Raw genomic sequence first — 15,319 nt, 5'->3', positions numbered from 1 at the left:
GCACACATCCAGCCGCCCGCACAGCTCTGATAGCATCTGCAGCCTGGGACCTCACACTTCATCTGCAGCATCCACGGCCCATTGCTGCAGTGGGAGGCTTCCAAACCATGAATTATCTTGCACAAGTCACTTATCACAGACACACATTCATCTCCAGGAGCTGGACCCAACCCAGCCCTGCTGGCTGCAAGTTCAACTGAGGGCACACACATTCACTATTTTATTATTTTTTTTTTTTATTTGGACCATGCAATTTTGGGGTTGCAGAGCCAGACATTAAGCTGGCTGATAGTCTAGTCCTGTGAAGCATTCTGAGTTGGCAAAGTTTTACCACTGATTTATGTGGCACAACAGCTCAGGGCCTGGGATGCATCCATAACATTCGTTCCATCTGTCGTCAATGCAGATTCTGTTCTCCACCGCTCATGCTGGCAGGGCTTGATTTGCTCTTGGTGAGGGGGGGAGGAAAGGGGATGAGAGAAGAGGAAGCTGAAGTCTTCCATTGGTGCCAAAGGCTTCACAGGAGGCCTCGAGTTCTTCAGCTGCCTGTAAGCATTGTTGCTGGAGTGATAATCTTTGGCAGCCTATTTAGGAGGGGAAGGGAATGAGTGGTCACACTGATTTCGGAATCAGTGTTCACCAACACTCTCATTTCAGGCCCACACATGTCTGCACTAATAAAGGATAAAGGTTCAGAAACCATTTTGTCCTCTTGGTCTCCTACCCTTGTTCCTTGCAGGCAGACGTCCTCTCTGATCAAACCGCACACAACACTGACTCCTTTCAGAGCAGTTAAAACCCCGCTAAACTGTGAGTTATCTTCCAAGAGTACGAGCAAGTCAGCCCAAGAAGCAAAGGGAACGTTTATCTTGGGCACAACAAAAGCCTCCAATCTGCCCTGGAGATCTCTGGCACGCCTGGGGCTGGCTGAGGCTGACAGGGCTGGAAGCTCCATCCCCAGAGCAAGTGCTGAGCACCGCTCTGGGATTCACACTGAGCTGAGAGGCCTCTTGTGCTCAGAGACAGCTGAGGCATGAGCCAGGCTGAGAGCCAGGATGCTCTTCCCCCTTCCCAAGATTGGGAGGGGTGGGGATAGTGTCCCCCCCACGCACAACCCATGTCCGAGGCTTTGCTGAAACGCTGATGATGCGATTCACCCCGGAATTTTACCTTCTGGTTCCTCGCCGTTCCAACGCCTCCAACATCTACAAAAAGCTGGAATTTCCTGCCAGCTCAGTGGTGCAATTTCAAATGCTTTTTGGTTTTCAACTGTGCGCTTTAATCTCCAGCCAGCTGGGCCCGTGCGTTAGCGTGAAGGCTGAAAGCTCCAGAGCTCTGGGCAGTCAGTTTTCCAAGGATCTCACCTGTGAGGGGAACGCTTTGCTGCAGCTCTGCATTAAATTAAAAAGAAACACACATGCAAGAACCATGTGTCTGAGCTGTCGTGTCGCCACTGCTGTGCAGAGCTGTGGGCCAGCCCCAGGTTCCCTTTCAGAGAGGGAGAAGAGCAGGTTTGGCTCCTGGTGCCAAGAAGGGCAAGGAGCAATTTGGAGCAGAGAGCTGCAGGGGCTGGCAGGTGCGGCGGGCACGGTGCCACGAGGGCCTCCCCAGCCCCTCCATCAGGGAAGGATGGAAATCCAACCAACCTTTCTCTTTGGGAGGATACCTTAAAAGAGAATACATGCTTTCTCAAGGGTTGTCCCATTAGACAAATAGATTTGATTCCCCTATTTCCCGTGAGAACTGTGAAGAAAGATCCCATCGTAGACTCTCCCGTGCTGTTCACACACGATCACACGATGTGCACCATCATGGGAGTCTCACAGAGCAGAGCCCACGGGCCACAGCACAACGAGCAGCCCCTAATTTACACAAAGGCTTGCACAAAAACTTTCACAGCTCCAGACTGTGGGGACCAGATCATCAGCTGATACACGGTAACAATTATTGAGAAATAAATAAATTTGCTCCAGTTCAAATCATTTATGGATGTGCTCAAAGAGCAGAGACAGCTACAAGCAGTGTATGCATGTGATAGAGCCACAGCAGAATCATTTGAGAATTGATCTTATGTGATAAACCAAAATAAAGTGTGTGGCAGAGAAGAAAGGGAAGTACGAAAAAGTCCTGTCCCCCACTCACTCTACCATTGAAGAAAAAAATCTGTTTACTCAAATAGCTCTGACAAGGTCTACAGCAAAATGGATGAGGAGCTGCATATGCAGAAGGAAAAACCATCACTGAAAATAAATTCAATTATTTGGTTTTGCTTAGAGAAGCAACAAAGTTTCTGACATGTTTGTTATTCAGTCTGTCATTAGAGCTGAAAGATGTCTCAATAATGTTGTAGTTACATTTTTAACATCCACTCTCCTCCAAGCAGTTTGCATATTTTCCACTACGTTAGCTGATCAAGCCATTAGTTACAGTTACTTAAAAATAAATGAGCTCTATATTTTCCTTCCTCCACACTCCTCATCATGAAGCTCAACAGCAGGGGAGGAGGGACAGGCAAGGGAATGATTTGGTCTGCGATGAAACAACCCAACAATGAGGGAAAATGCTCAAGTTGGAGCGTGGAAGACGAATAAGAAGAAAAAGCAGAAGCATCTCTTGTCAAGCAAGGAACTGATAAGGGCCTAAACAGCAGCAAAACAGGAAAAATGAAAACCATATTTGCAAAAGAAACTGCAGTTGGGAGGTTAACAGAATCCAACTCAATCTAGCAAGAGCAGAGGCCGGGTGGAATTTTGTTGAGTGTGCTGATGTGCGCTCACTTGCCAAAAGGAGTTTTAACTCGAGCTGCTCTTTCTGCTCTTTACCCTAATCCTCCCTCCTCCCCATGAAAAAAAGTACTGTCGTCAGTCAATTTTCATGAAAAGGTTCCTGTTTTTACCCATTACAGAAAAGCAGGTAATTTTAATTCTTCTATCCCTTCTTTCCCAAAATTCAGCCATAAAAAAACCCCAAAGCAAAACCGACAGTTTGTGTTTTGACCGTTGAAAAGCAGAATCTGCAAGCAATTTTGCTCTGTTAATTATGCTTAAAATAAAAAAAAAAAAAAAAGAAAAAAAAGAAAGCAGAAGATGAAGATGTTTTCTGCCACGCACAAAATAAAGGCAGTACATTTTCCCAACTATCTGTAAACTGCAGGAAAAAAACAAGAGGGGTAGAGAAAAACCGGAGCATGCCAGGAAAAATAACAAATACATTGCACTAATAGGTCATTGGGCAATTCTAACTCAATCCAGACTTCATTGCTGGATACAGTTTTATCCAATATATTGACTATTGGGTCATAAGAATGGCCCTTCACACCCAGCACAGAGCAAGTCTCCAAGTGCTGCCCTCTCCATATGGGGATATCCTAACTGAGATCCAGTCAGCGCTGTTGATTTGCTCTCATGGGGAGCTTTATCAGAAAAATAAATTTAAAAACTCTTTATTGCAATACATAACCTTAAAGTTGGTCTCCCAAAGTGTTGTTATGCAATAATCTGAGGGGTTTGGCACTACTGAATAAATCACCTCTGTCCAGGTGATGTTCTCAGCTCCTACTGTAGCACCAGTGACCACAGAGCAGCACCAGCTCCCCTGCCCTGCCACAGCAGCAGGGCCTCTCCAGTCAACAGGGAACCATCAAACCATTGAATTATTTCTGTGAAGAAATCAGGATGAATTCACAAAACAATCAGAGTTGCTAAAAAAAACCCAACCCTGCAGATCAGTGGTGGTCCAAACTATGGCTTGGCTGCCACTGCTTTATGGGTTTCTCCCCAGTTTTGGAGCACATGCTGCTGCCACATGTTATTCAACAGCTGGGGCTTTCCAAATTATTGTCTGGCAGTGGAAGATGGCATGAGTTCCAGAATGAGTTCTGGAGAACCAGGTCCTAACAGTGCTGTGCTAAAAACCACTTCTAGAATGTTTGAGGGTGCTTACAGCTACTATTTTAGAAATGTCCTTAATTGCAGAGGGAGATTTTGCTGGTTTTGAGAGTATTCCCCCTTCATAAAGTCTGTTCTGCTCACGAGTAATGCAGCTCTGTCCTCTACTTCCAGAGCAGCTAAAGGGGGAATGTTTCCACAGGCCCTCTAACCAGAGAGATGGGGAAAATTCCCCACACCCGCACATCAGACACTCTTCTTCCAGCTACATCCCAGCACAAGCACAGTCACCAAGCTTCCAGGATGCTCAGGACACACTGCCCAGCCTTGGGAAACAGCTGGCAGTCCAAAGTGCTGCGCTGAGTCCTGCCCAGTTGTCCCAGTTCCCAAGGGACAGTTTGGGGGTCAGCCTGGCTCAGGCAGAGCGCACCAATCCCACGCATGCGTCCTTCACCTCAACCGCACCCTCGATGCTGGGGTGTGAGAATGCTCCATCCCCTCCAGCTACAGGGGAATTCCCAAGCAGATGGTTAAACTGGATTTCCAGCTTCTCTGGAGCAGCAGAATGGGGGTAACTCATCGGGGTGGAGGTAGGGAGCCGGCTCACATTGCCCAGTGCTTTGTGCCCTGGGCAAGTCACAGGTCTATCGGTCACCAGAGTTTCATTAACTGCAGGTGAGGTCACGCCTTGGCATCTGCAGAGCACCTTGAGACCTTCACACCAGCCTGGTAATTATGCAAAAATCCTGTATAAATAATGAACCACGCTGGGGAAACGCAGCACGTTTTTGCTGGGAGAGTCACAGGCACCTTCTAGGAATGGGAGATTTGAACCTTGCCAAAATCCCTGGGCAAGTGGGTACCATACCTCATTTTCTTAGACCTTCTGAAGGTTCCAGGTATGTTAGCACCAACCTGTGAGCTCTGGTGCCTCTGAAGTTCAACAGCTCCCACGAGGCAGGAGAAGCAGGCAGCAGACTGAATGTTAGAGGCTTAAAACAAAGGCCTGTAGGTCAATAAAGTTCAACAAAATAAAGTCGCTCATTTTTTTGCTGTCACTCACAGGCTGCTGTGGTGTTGACTCTGAAGGGTGGGAAAAAGGCAGAGGAACACAAAGTACGTGAACAGAGAGAGTGAGACATCAAGGGGAGAGTGCAGCAGTGGACATAGCCCAGCCCTTGCTGACAGGTGTGGAAAGGAAGTCAGGGATTTGGGAATATACCCTGGAACAGCGGTGCCAGCCAAGGAAAGAAGATCTAGGGCCCTCCTGTCCCAGCCCTGGAAATCCTCTCCTCATATGGAGGTCTCCAGCAGCTGCTCCTTCCCATGGTGGGAGGAAGGGTAAGAGACCAAAAAAAAAAAATCTAAACCCTACAAACATCGACAAATCTCTCTCTGCTTCAGCTCAAACCTTCCAGCTGGAACTCAGTAAGCCCCTGGAGAAAGCCCTTCCACCCTAGGCTGCAGCCATTGGCAAAAGCTGATCAACTTTGTGTAGCAAGACCTCAGGACAGAGAACCAGACAACCTCTCCTGTTACTGATTATGCCACTGGCCTCAGTGGGCAGGCCTGGACCGAATTTTCCCTTCTCTTCCCCCTTATATCCCAAAATCCAGAACAGGAGATTAGATTTATCCCTTTGAGTCCACCAGGGTGGATGGGAAGAAGAGATGGTGAAGTTCTCCTGCTGCTTCATCCTTCATTGGGCAGCAGCTCCATTGCCATGGTCCTGTTCCTGCACATTAAGGCCACAATCCCCATTAATGTCTCAGGAGCATCCATGACTGGAAATGACGATGCCCTCCCAACTGTCCACTACTTTGTTGTGTGGACATCTGGAAAGACTATGGAAATATGTTCTCTTGAGCTCCCAGGGCTTTTTTGCCTCTATTTTCAGCACTAAATCCTGGCTTGGAAAGATTTTCTCACAATATTTTCCATGTTCAGAGTGTAGAAGGGTGCAAACATGTAATGGGTATAAAACCCCCAAGGCTCTTTGGCTGGAAAGTTGGGGGGCTTCCTGTCTCTCCCCAGACTGGTGTGACCAGGCCTGTTTAGCATACCACCAAATCAAACCTCACAGTCTTGAATTAAGGCATCTTCCAAGAACAGTCCAACCCTGAAATCACTGGCGGTGTCAGGACTGGAGGGGGATTAAACTCCCACATGCAGCTCCGAACCTCAGAACTGCCACTTCTGTTTGGATTTGGTCCTGCTCTGAGCCCATAAACAGTGATAGATTTTTGCAATCCATGACCAGACCTCAGCCCAAGATCTTAGGCTGGGGTCAAAGTGCTACATGGATTCATATCAGCAGAGCTTTACACATCTATTCTAGCTGAGAATCTGGCCACTTATGACAGGAATAGCTTTCTGAAACCTATCCAACAGGAAATCCTAAATCAAGAACACTCTGCAGTTTGAGAAGATTCCTCTCCCTCGCATCCAAACCCAACTAAATGTTTTGCAACTTTTTCCATTTTAGGAATGAGAGTCTTTCTTCTCGTATCTTCCTTTCCCTCCCAAACAAATAATCAAGTACACAGGAGCCCAAAATGTTTTTCCCCTCTGCTCACTTTATCCAGTGAGCTGAGACTGCAGCCAGCATGTTTAAAACTGGCCAGCTGTGCTCTGACCAGCTGACTTTGGAGGCCCAGCTGGGACAACCAAACAGGCAATATTCCAACTGCAAACACCTTTGGAGAAGGGATCGAACAGGGGGAAATGGCCACGCTACAATTCAGAGTTTCCTGTTGCTTTTCCAGGGACAGCTGCTGGTGAAGGCCAGATTCTCAGCAGGAGTACACTGCTCCTGCTGATTGGAGATCCCCAGCTCTGCATCAGTTTTCACCACCTGAGAACATGGCACAACCTGGTTCACATTTGGGCTTTGCTCTGCTGCCTCCCTGTTATCCACACCACATCTAGAAATAGCTGCACTAGGGGAGAGAAAGGGAATAAGAACCAAAATTTGTCTAGTCCAGAAATGGCTTCCTGGAACTTAAGTGTTGTTTTTTTTTTTCCCTTTTCTGAAAGGAGATAAAGTCGTTCATTGTTTGTCTTGGCTGCCTATAAACTCATGCTGCTGAGAGCAGCCTTTGATCACAGGGCTATTGGAGGCTGACCCTTGACAGCCAATCCACTCCCTGCTTTTCCAGTCTCACCAACCTGGGCCTGACTTCCTTTTTCATAAAAAGCCATAAAAAGAAATTATACATATATTATCCAAGAGCCCTTGCAGCAGTTTAGGGATGCTGATCTAACTGGCTTACAGACAATTTCAATAACAGGCTATTCTCCTCCTCAAGGGGTTCTGTGATGGGAATGGGGAAAGAGGGAGTTTGTGATCTTGGATGTTCAGCCATGAATGGCAGCAGCTCCATCCAGACTTGCATCAGGGTGTATCCAACAAACCCCCTTTGAAAGGGGCAAACCATAGCCCTGTAAAACACTGTCAGGAGTCTATTTCGTGCCCTCTTTTCCCAGTGAGAAGTTTCTGGACATTTGTGTAGGATTTGTGTGTTCCTGGGATCTGGTCAGAGCTCCCAGCTCTATCTGGTTTCCTGCACATCCAGAACATTTTTGCAGCATGTGTTGCCTGACCGCAGAGGCTGCAGGCACAAAACACATTTTCTTCTGACACCTAGCAGGGAGTATTTCTACGTAAGTCCCTCTGTGTAATGTGACTCATTGCTCCCACACTTCATGGAAGCAGCATGCTTAGTTTATTCTAGCATATCCCGACCATATTCCCAAAGCGCTGGATTTGCAGAGCTTGTGTAAACGATCTGGAGCGTGAGCACCATCAGGGCAAAGCTTCCCAGCAATTCCCCACAGACGCCAGCTCAAGCCCTGTGTTCCCCCCCAGCAGAAGGACATGAAAACCAGTGCAGATGAGCCAGGAGACACAGGGGAGGAAAAAAAGAACTTTTAAGGAATAAGAAGTACACATCTCTTTAGTATCTTTTTATCTGCTAGCATGAACCAGTGAACTCTGAAAGCTGGGGTGGTAGAACTGCCACTAGGCTGGGTTTATTAGCCACCTCCTCCATCAGGGGACTCAGATAATCTGATATTTATCAGATGTTATCCAGAAGACTCAAATAATGCCCTTATCATCTCCCACTTATGATCTGGGAGTCAAACTTCCACATCCTTTGTTCCTGGAGTCCTACACCACACTCGAGCCATTAACATCTCCAGTCCAAAATCAGTCCCACCCATGTATGCAGCAGCACAATTACATTGGCTTAAAAAGTTCCACTGGTGCAGAAATACACGACTGTCAAGCCAACCTTCAGAGCAGAGTCAGGAACGAGACACGTTCTTGCTGTGCTCGGTTTTATCTGATACATTAGCTATGAAAATGATCAGACAAGCCAAACGTTCAGACTAACGTCTTGCTCTTGTGTCTGGCCACAGAGTGGAAAGTCAAGTTCCAGTTAGTTGTGGTCTGAACAGATGCAACAGGCAAAAAACAGCTAATTATTTCTAATTCCCAAATAATAATACCAGGGCAGAGGAGGGAAATATGTGACTGGTCTATAGTTTCTCAGAAAGCTTGTAGCAAGGCCAGGGAGAGAATGTGGTGGTTGCATAAACTGGTTCAGCTCTGGCCGTGACATTTTCCCCTTTCACTCCAGATCACCTCCAAACCCCACAAATACAGATTCAGGCCTCCCAGTTTCTGAGAATCATGGAATGATTTGGGTTGGGAGGGATTTTAGAGCCCATCCAGTGCCACCCTCTGCCATGGGCAGGACACCTCCCACTGTCCCAGGTTGCTCCAAGCCCTGGCCAGCCTGGCCTTGGGCACTTCCAGGGATCCAGAGGCAGCCACAGCTTCTCTGGGCACCCTGTGCCAGGGCCTCCCCACCTCACATGGAACAAATCCTTCCCAATATCCCATCTCTCCCTGCCCTCTGGCAATGGAAGCCATTCCCTGTGTCCTGTCCCTCCATCCCTTGTCCCAAGACTCTCTCCAGCTCTCCTGGAGCCCCTTTAGGCCTTGGAAGGGGCTCTGAGATCTCCCTGGATTCTCTTCTCCAGGTGAACACCCTCAGCTCTCAGCCCAGTTCCCTCAAATAAGATGAAGCTTCACTGTCAGTCTGGGAGAGCACAGCTAAAAATCCCCTGGGCCACATTCAGCTCTGCCTCTCCTGGGGTATCCTGGCCATAGGAACATCTGCTGTGTGCTCACAGACTCAGTTCCAGCCATCCCTGCCACATTTTTCCCACATACACCAAAACTCTTCTCAGCTCTTTCTTTTCACTGTGAGAAAACTGTGAAAGCCACAAAACCTGCAACATGGTATCAGAGCTTAATACCAGTGTCCTAAAGTGGATGTGTGTCACAGAAGAATACCCAGAATGACAAAATACAAGCATCAGCCAACCCCTTCCCAGGTCTTCTTTCTCCTGCAAACAGTATTTTTGTTCTAACTCTTCTAGGATATTTATCCAGACCTCACCCTTTAAAGGATCCAACACTAGCCACGGCACCAGAATATTTCATTCTGGTTAATTTGGATATCACAGCCCCATTGCTGCCCCTTGGAAATCAAAATTACGGCTTATAAATCTTCAATATCTTGACACTTTTTAAGGTTGGGCATGCAATTCCTGTCAAGAGGGAGGAACATCCAAAATCCAACAAAATAAAGACATGTGAAGGGTCTGGCTGTGGGGACACCGTGTCTAGGATTTTCATAAACACATATTTTTCCTGTTAGACTCTTACTAGCATGTGCAACAACATAGAAAAAAAAAAACCTAAATAATGTTCCCCACTGTTATTCCAGGCTGATGTTGCCATGAAAAAGCACCCTTGTGCCACTCTCCTCATCTGCAATGTCCTTGGCAAAGTCCTCCCAGAGGACAAGGGGGTCAGATGGTGACAAACGGAGCTCTGAGCCTCCAGTTCCTTTGGATCTCAGACCAGAGGGGCCAGCAGGAAAACAGCTGCATTACCTATCAGCTCTGGAGCTCCAGAGGGAGCTCAGCTGAGCAAGCCACAGGGATGGAGAGCTGGGACCCTCCAAGGATGGTGACATGAGGGTCACCGTGAGACCTCACAGCTCCAAGGACTGAATGTCAGTTCCTAAAATAACGACTATCCAAGAGAGGCATGGACGACAACTCGCCAACCTAGAAACTACCCAAAATAGGCAAAAGGAAACCCAGAAATAAATATTTCCCTAAATCCCACTCCCTCCCAGAAATTCACACACGGAATGACGGTGCATCTGAATTGCTCATGCTCTGGGAGACCAGGGCTTTGAGCTCCCTTCAAGAACTTTGGAAACTATTATTGTGTTCTGTCCACAGTGAGGATTGCTCACACGGGGCTCTGTTAGTCAGATTGTTTGGCACCAATGGGCTCCTCTAATCAAAACCAAAGTGGCTCTGTTCAAAGCTGATAGAAAAGTTAACTCTGCCCCTCCACTACCAACAATGAGTGGGGCCATGCACATCAGAGGGGAGAGGCTTGCAGGGGGCTGAGGGACCTCTAAGGTTCCGAGATTGAGAGTTGAATTTAGAAGTTACTCTGCCTTGAGTTACTGCAGAAAACCCAACAGAGATGCTTAATTGCAGGCAGAAATCATGCAAGTCAAAGAAATGTCCTTTGATGGAGCTGGAGTCCATCTTTGTCATTGTGACACTCGTGTTTAAGCATCTTTCTGTCCCAAGGACTTAACATTTCCAAGACCTCCCTCATTCCTTCTCTTCAGCTGTGCAGCATGGATTAACTGCAGCTTTAGGAATAAGGGCCCTTTGGCTCCCTCTGGGACAGCCAGATTCAGAGGAGGCCCTTCAGAAGGCATTTTTAAGATTCATAGCTTTTGGGAGTTGTTCTGTGAAAGCCAACCAACAACTTAGACCTGACTGATGCCACAAACTTCTGGATGAACTCCTGGGTGTCTGGGCAAGGGCTTGTTTCCAGTCACACACATCAACAAGGGAGCTGTATCATTTCCAGGCAGCTGAGAACTAACAAATCTCACTTCACTCAGCCAGGACAGCAGTGATCTGAGTCCAAAAGGAAATCACTGCTCTACGCTCTGGTTTTCTCATCTGGAAAAAGAGGAACTGATCTCACAATCCTTAAGGAAATCATGCCACAAGCAGATCAAAAATAGATACTACCAAATCAGCATTTTGTGATGCTACAGTTATGACAAAACAGCAGCATGTCAATGCAATTTCAAAGTGATGGAAAATACACTGACAGAAGCCTTTTAAAGTGTAACTGAGAAGAAAAAGGATGAAAAGACCAACCAGTTTCATATGAGGCTAAAACCAGGAATGCTTCCTCCTCCATGCCCTCCCTCCTAAACCAAATAAAACCACAAGTGAACTACAAGAGCGACCTGTTGTTTCAAATCTGAATGGAAAAATCAGACAACTCTCCCATGGCACTCATGGAGCAGAGGTTAAGAATGAGGGGCACAGGAGAAAGGGGAGATGCAAGATAAGCTGCTTAGATTCACATCTCCCCATTTCCTCTGCTTCGTAAGAACTGGGTCATATTATAAACTTATGCAAATGTGTTTACTTTACATTTTATTTTGGTCTTAGCCATGCAGTTGTCAGCCTGTATCAACATGTCAGTCTGTTTGTGCAAACAATCATTCCTTCATGGAAGGATTTCAGTAAAAACAGACAAAATGTTATGACATGCAAGAAAACTTCCTAAACATGACAATAAAAGAAAAGCCACTAGAAGAGGATATGTTTTCCTTACCAATTACACAGCTTAAAACAAAAGGAATCACTCAGTGCTTTTTCTTTCCCCGAGGACAGGCGAGTATCGGATCACATCATGTGAGCTTTGATGAAGAACCACACGGGGATGGGATTTGTGGGGTGGGTGAGAGGAAAGAGAAGTGAAGCTCATCGGTTGTGTCCATGTGCTCTCCAAGCCACCCAGCACTGTGAGTCTCTTCACCTCTTCCCCATAAAATATCCCCAGGTACTGGAGGGAGATGGAAACAGCCCCCTGCAGTGATCAGCAGCGTCTGGAGAAACATTAGCCCTGTTACAACTCTGTCAGTGCCTTGCAGAGGATGTAAGGAATGGGTGGAAGAGCCCATGGGAAGGACGGTTTGAGGGTGGGAAGGCAGCTGCAGAGAGCAGGGGACAGGGCTGGACAGATCCATCAGAGTTCTGTTTGTCCTGGTGACAGCTCTTGGCCACTCTGCTTCCCCACTGATGTGGGAACATCTGGCCCTGCTCTATTGTGCTCTCCCTTCGCACTGTACCCGACTGTCCCTGCTCCCTGCTCCGTGCCCGCCCAGCCTGCGGCATCCCAGCGCGGAGGGGAAGGTGTGTGGGGTCTCCAGCAACATGCTGTGGGTCACAGGGACAGAGCTGGAGCTCAGAGCCGAGCTCCAAAGCCTTGCAGGGAGATTCCCAGGTGATGAGCAGTGATGCTGGGCAATTCAGCGCTGTGGGAACACATGGATCACGTTGGAGTTGAGCTCGGTAGGAGCCTTTGCTCCCCAGATCATTCATTTGGGATCCGTCCTCTCACCTTCACCATAAATACTTTATAAAACCTACATAAAAAATTCTGGACTAGTTCCTTACACAGTTCACCCAGATGAGATGAACTCTGAGGCCAAGTAGGAAAGGAAACCTGTTCCTTTGATTTTTTTCTGCTTGGAAGTGTGAGTTCAGTTAGTCAGCAGCATCTGCTGATACTTTCTTCCAGGAAAAAAAATGGGGAGAGTCTTGTCTTGCTCAAATATCACCACTAAAGGGTATCCTGAACATTAGGAATTGCACAGTGTATCAAGGGTCAGGAGTACAGGGTTGAAGCTACAGCCACAACTCACCTCTGCAGCTGAAGCCCTTTATTCCGAGTCACTTTGCTGTTCCCACAGATGAGTTTTTATCTCTGCATGGTTACGTGTACTGCACTGTTGCAAGGCAATATAATAAGCGATAATTTAGGAGAAACAGGCACTTCTCTACAAATTCCGTAGAGCTTGGTGCAAATTCCAACATGCCTGGAGCTGCCAACCATTGAGACCCATGACCAGAGCCACCAAGGAACCACCCAGGCACTTGGCACAGGCCCCACTCTTGATGCAAGGTTGGGCTGCGAGTAAGGCGAGGAACGCACATCCATGGATGCCTTCAGCTAGGAAACACTGACTGAGGCCTCTCCATTATCCTGGGAGCTCTCAAAATCTTCCAACAAATAATTAAAACCATTCTAAGTGTGAAAGCACCCCCGTGTGAGACAGCAAACACGCTAGCACAGCTCCCAGCTTACCTCCTTGCTGCAGAGCTCTTCGGGACAGCCGGCACAGCCGGGAGCGCTGCCGGGATACACCGGGATACACCCAGGGAACCACAGCCAGCTCCTCCCAGGGCTACTCCAGCTCCCAGGCAGTGTCCTGCTGCAGCCCCGGCCCATTCCTGCTTCCCCTGGCCCTGGGAAGGGTGTGCTCTGTTCATCTGGAGCCTACAGAGGGCATTGTGGAGAATTCCCACGGAATTCCCGTCCCAGCTGGTGAGTGGGTTGGATGGGCAATGGGCGTGAGCTGCTGGCACTGCCGAGGCCTTTGGGGCAGTGCCCTGGGGCAAGGAGCCACTGAGGGTGGGGGGAACACCCAAGGGCCAATTTCACAGGGAAACAGACCCAGACCAAGGAGAGCAGGAGGTTTATCCTGCCTGCCAGCAGCCCTTGTCTCTGTTGCAGGGGATTCCAGTTAATGTTATGAGAGTGGTGAGGGCGCGGAGGCGGCTCCTGCAATCTTGTTATTGTCAGCGGGCTGGAGCTGCCTGTCAGGAATCACTAATTAATTACAGAATGAGCTGGAGCTCTCAGGGCTCAGGTCCTGCACACACAGCTCAGCACAGATCTGATGATCCCCCTGCTCCCAGAGCCACAGCTCCAGCACAAACGTCCGGCACTGTCGTTCCTCAGGCAGGCCCGAGTGCTCAGCGCCGCTGCAGTGACCTGTCCTGGAGGTGGGGTGCCTGAGACAGCCAGGGTGCTGCCCTGGACACAAGGATCCCATTTTTCCTTCTTGCTCAAACACCCAGCAAACTGTGGATGTGCTGTGCTCAGCTGCCAGCTGCCTTAGGTCTTGGAGCAAGGAAAGCTTTTTGAAGCTTTTCTATAGTGTCTGTGAGCATCCCCCAACACTACACAGAGGAGAAGGTAACTCCTGGGGACAGGTAGCCTTTGTACCTTCCCACCTTCTCCAGGACTGCCTGCTCTCAGGTGGCAGGAATAATTGGAGTCAGCCACTGTCCACTCTAGAAATGTTTCATTCTCCATTCCCTCCACACATCTCCAAGTCATTCAGACTAGGATGGGCTCTGCCCAGGGCTGGCTCATCACAAAGAGCACCTGCTCAAAAATAAGCTGTGCTGCGAGCTGCTCATTTAATTCTTCATCTTTTTATTTGAAACTTTCACAAGCTTTTGTGAACAGATAAGACCGGGGGGAGCTTGAAGAGCAAGTCAGTGAAATCCACCTCATGTATCAGTCCAGCCCAGCAGAGCCCAGGAATGCAGCACCAGCATGATGCTTTTAAAGATCAAACCCAGCACATGGCTCATGCCCTTGGGTCCAAGAGCTGGCTGAAATGTAAAACAGTCCTAAGTCTCAGGGTTTGTCTCTGCAGAGTCCCCACAGCCACTTTTAAGACCTGGCCCATCCTCAGAACTGAAACTGCTACTGGTACTTGTGTTCCCAACACATTATTAGCAGGAGGGGCCTTGGCTTTTGCCCAGGCTCACTGAGAACCTCTTATCACAAGAATCTAAATTAGAAAACTGGAACAAGACTTCAAAGTTATTGATAAAAGAAAGCAGTGACCTAATGTCATTTGAGTCTTCAGGCTATGCATTTCCATGGTAGGAATATTTTTTTTTTTTGTATATTGTGGAAGAAAACTTGTTCCTTTTCTAAATCAAGTCCTCAGAAAAACAATAACACTTCACTTCTCAAAATAGTCTCATCTCTCCAGCATCACTTAAAATCTTTAGAGTTCAACACTAAGCTGGAGTTAGCAGTCACTGAAGTGAATGAAGTGCTTTCCTAGGGCAGCTGGAATGAGGAATTCTGGCAACATCACTATTTCCCACAGAAAAAAAAGTAGTTTTAATTCTTTTGGTTCATCTTCCTGCCTCATTCTGTGTCTGTGGGCTGCACTGTGCCCCTAAAATGCAACAGAGGTGAGATTTGAACCAAGCCAACCTTGTTTTCATGAGTTTTAGGAGCAGTCCCATGTCTCTGGGTTACCACTGAAGCTGCTGCTTCACCTGAATTAAGCCAGGAACAACTGAAGCTTACAGATACAACATAAAGGCACTGATTTATAACAAAAACAACACATCCTCTCAGAATGACCTTGCAAAGTGTTTGAAAAGCAGAGTGCACAGTGCAAGGTAAGGTTTAGATTCCTGAGTCT

General features: G+C 47.8%; 1 long non-coding RNA gene across 2 annotated transcripts; it reads right to left on the bottom strand.

Annotated features, from left to right (window-relative positions):
- Positions 1-216: 216 nt before the first annotated feature.
- LOC147649918 (uncharacterized) lies at positions 217-13,625 on the bottom strand. 2 transcript variants are annotated; one of them, XR_015277849.1, is made up of 3 exons: positions 13,168-13,625; positions 1,171-1,364; positions 217-584 (listed from the first exon to the last, which is right to left on the bottom strand). It is a non-coding gene; the product is annotated as an uncharacterized LOC147649918 (long non-coding RNA). The 2 variants fall into 2 exon arrangements; XR_015277848.1 differs by lacking the exon at positions 13,168-13,625 and having other exon boundaries at positions 1,171-1,391.
- Between the last annotated feature and the right edge of the window lie 1,694 nt (positions 13,626-15,319).

Source organism: Cyanistes caeruleus, chromosome 18 (assembly GCF_971803275.1).
Source record: "Cyanistes caeruleus chromosome 18, bCyaCae1.hap1.1, whole genome shotgun sequence".
Classification (NCBI taxonomy): domain Eukaryota; kingdom Metazoa; phylum Chordata; class Aves; order Passeriformes; family Paridae; genus Cyanistes; species Cyanistes caeruleus.
The sequence above is the reverse complement of the archived record's forward strand: the minus strand, read 5'-3'. Positions and strand labels throughout refer to the sequence as shown.